The following is a 4,014-nucleotide window of genomic DNA, read 5'->3' as shown; positions in this document are numbered from 1 at the left end:
TTTCTTTTCCTCGTGTTTTCATTTGAATGGGACTTTAATGACTTTAAGTTCTCAAAATGTCTCTGTTCCTTTATCACCAAAACCAACTAGGAATTGTTTAAAACTCAGACCTCTGGAACAAGTTGCTTGAAAAAAAAAAGTCAGAGTATGGTCAGAAATGGGAATTTTTCACAAGCTCCAAGGTAATTCATATACATATGTGAAACACGGAGATTTTCTGAAGTCACATTTAGTTTGCAGATGGCACATGTCAGTTATAACAGCTGCCACTAATATCACAAGGCCAAACTAAGCTTTCTTGTTAGTAAATAATAGAAACGGGCACAGCTTACGGTTTGCTGTTGCTGTTTTTAAGAATTAGTGGAAAGTATGGCCTTGTTCAGAAAAGGGAAGGTTTGTAGATTTTGAGATGAGGTTATTGGACTATCCAAATGGGTTTTAATAATGGAATCTTTATATGAAACACACAAATTGGGCAGGAAGAAGAGGAGAGAAGACGGTGTGATGACAGGCAGAAATGAAAGAACATAGCCCCATGTCAAGTTAGCCAGATAGCTTCACCTGGAGCCTCTGTGGTATGTCTTCCAGAACTGGGAGGGAACAAGGTTCTAGTATTTTCAAGAATCTAGTTGGTGATAAAAGTTACTACAGTACCCACAAAAACTTCATACAGGTTGTCTCCAGGTTTTAGAAAAGACGAAGACCACCTGGATCTCTTGGAGGCTAAAGTCTCTGCTCATCGCTGTGTTTTTTTAGTTTAAAGTTTAAAATTTCCAGAAGAGACTGATTGACTTAGGTTGGTGTTGGTGGAAATACAGAGCCAATAAGGGTCTGTCCCTTTTTTCTGTCAGTTTCAATTCCAATGAAGGAACTTTGTGATAAGGTTCACCATCTCTTGTCTTTTCCTGAGCAACAGTCACTTTTCCTTATTCATTATGCCTTAGAATGCAACGCTGCTACTAATCAACCCTGTGTTTGTAAAATCTCCTCAGTTATGACTACCTTCAGAGGAGAGCATGATTAAGGCGATCACAACACAGGCTCCCATGTATGCAGAGATAAAAAGCCCAGGCAAAGTCAAGAGGCTGTGAGCAATGCGTGTCCCCTGTTGCCATACTTAGGAGGAAGGATTATGGAGATGAAATGATGCAGGTTCAGGATGAAGATGTGGGTTAGCTTGTCATCTTCTGATACCCTTCAGTTCCTGTTTTCAGAAACTAAAGTGGCCTACACTAGTCAGCTAAACTGACATTTGAGAGCTAATGATATCAAAGCTAAATTATTCTGATTCTTATATGATTGGCTTCCTTGGATGCTCCTTGGTGATCAGTGTATCTCAAGCTTTTATTCCAAGAGAGAGACATATAAAAGTCCTGTCAGTCAATTTTTCTCTCTTTAAATTATTTTTTAAAACATTTTATTTGCAAACAGAGAGAAATAAATATAGAAAAATACAGGAGAGAGAGAGAGAGAGAGAGAGAGAGAGAGAGAGAGAGAGAGAGAGAGAGAGAGAATGGAAGTGCCTGGGCCTCTAGCTGCTGCAAACAAATTCTGGACATATGCATCACTTGGTGTATCTGGCTTTACGTGGGTACTAAGGAATTGAACCCAGGTCATTAGACTTTGCAGGCAAGTGCCTTAACCATGGGGCCATCTCTCCAGCCCTCTCTTTAACTTTTAACTATGAAATGATTTCTTCATCCCTAGGCCTAGAATTGGATACTTTTACATATAGTAAAAAATGATGGGCTGGAGATACGGCTTAGTGGCTGAGGTGTTTGCCTACAAAGCCAAAGGACCCTGGTTCAACTCTCTAGAACCCACGTAAACCAGATACACAAGGGGGCACATGCATCTGGAATTTGTTTGCAGTGGCTGGCAGCCCTGGCATGCCCTTTCTCTCTCTCTCTCTGCCTCTTTCACTCTCATAAATAAATAAATGTTTGTTTAAAAAAAAATGAGTAGCAGGGTATGGTGGTATACAACTTTAGTCCCAGCACTTGGGAGGCAGAGGTAGGAGGAACGCCATGAGTTTAAGGCCACCCTGAGACTACATGATGAATTTCAGGTCACTGTGGGCTAGAGCAAGATCCTATCACCAAAAAACCAAAAATGAAAAAAAAATGGTATATCAAAACCAAGGTCTGGGTGTTAGATGCAGTTGGTGCAATTGAGATAACACTGCTTACAAGATGTTATGATGGAGGAACCCGTAAATACATGCATGCATATTAGTCCATGGATGCAAATATATTTATGTGTATGTAAATATATTCATATATATATGTACCTGTCTACATATATGTATGCAACACATATAGTCCACTGAATTTATTTTCATTTTCATCCCCCTTCATCCTGATTATTTATACTTTCTATGAGTAAGAACCCTGAGTCACATTATATATAATATTTGTTAATTCATAGATACATGTATAACATTTTTAGAGTTTTTAATAGGAACCCCTGGTAAAAGTGAATTTAGAAACTGGAAAAGTGTAGAATTATGCCAGGCCACTGAGCTTTATGCTATTCACTCAAAATTACCATTTCCAAAGTCAAATAGCCAGCTTCAGTGAGCTCAGATCAAACATTAAAATACAAATATACAGGCTGGAGAGATTGCTCAGTGGTTAAGGTGCTTACCTGCACAGCCTAACAACCCAGGTTCGATTCTTCAGTACACACATAAATCTAGATGCATAAGGTGGCAAACAAATCTGGAGTTCATTTTCAGTGACTGGAAGCCCTGGTAGGTCTATTCTTTCTGTCTCTCTTCTATCTCTCTTCTTGCAAATAAATAAAAATATTTTTAATGAAATACAATTATGGTATGTGTTACCTTTTGAATTCTATCTGGGAATCTCCTACTATCCCTACAATGTGTATATATTTCTTTTAGTTTGCACACAGTTGACATCACAGTTTGTGACAAATAAAAGTTTTTGAGAACATAAAAAAATCTCCTGTCCTCCAACCTATTATCACACGAGTTCCATCACTCTGACAGTGCATTTGTGCAGCTCTTATATTGTCATCCCTTCCTGTCCTCACCACACTCATCAGCTCCTGGCAAGCACTGACCATTTTTTCATCCCTATTATTTCTCTAAAATATAGTATGAACAAAATCATGCAATAGGTTACATTTCGTGTGATTTTTTTGTCACTTAGCAAAATACAAATCCATGTCTCTGTGTAAATTAAGTTTGCTTATTTCTGTTTGTGAGTAATATTTCAAGAAAAAGAAATGTCACATTCTTGGTTTTCCATTCATCCATTCATCTAAGACTATTGCAATTGTTTCCTGTTTAGAGTGATTATGAATAAAGTTGTCATAAATATTTGCACAGGAACTTTCATGGGCTCAGACATTTCCAGTACACTTAGGTAAATCTGAAGGAGTGAAATTTTGGGATCATTCTGTAACTGTAAGAAACTACCAAACTTTTCCAACTTGGTGGTCACATTTGCACTTTTTCCAAGTAGGAATGAGACTTCTGGCTTGTCTTCCATCCTTGCCATCACCTATTATTGCTCGGTGTATAGATACTTCATTTTAGCCATTTCTGATTTGCGGTACTGTCTCACCTCTCACCGTGCTGATAGTTTGCATTGGCTGGATGCCTAATTACATTATACAGTGAGGGAGGCCACAATGACATGCCATGGAGTAAACAACAGAAACTTACTTTTCACATTTCTGGAGGGTAAAAATCCAAGATAGAGGTTTCTGTCGAGCTTCTTTTCCCTTCTCACTGTGTCCTTTCATGGTCTTTCCTTGGTACAAGTGCAGAGATGGAGCTCAGCTGTTTCCTCCTGTGAAACCAGACCAGTGGTATTAAAGCCCTAACCTTATGACGTCACGGCCTTAATCATATTCTGAAAGGCATGATCTCCAAATATATTGGGAACTAGGACTTAACATAAAGCATTTAGATGACCCAATGTGTGCCTTACCCTAATCATTTTGAGAATCTTATATGCTTATTAGCACCTACTTATATTCTTCAGT

The sequence above is a fragment of the Jaculus jaculus genome, chromosome 2, assembly GCF_020740685.1.
Source record: "Jaculus jaculus isolate mJacJac1 chromosome 2, mJacJac1.mat.Y.cur, whole genome shotgun sequence".
Lineage (NCBI taxonomy): Eukaryota > Metazoa > Chordata > Mammalia > Rodentia > Dipodidae > Jaculus > Jaculus jaculus.
This window is presented reverse-complemented; position numbering follows the sequence as displayed.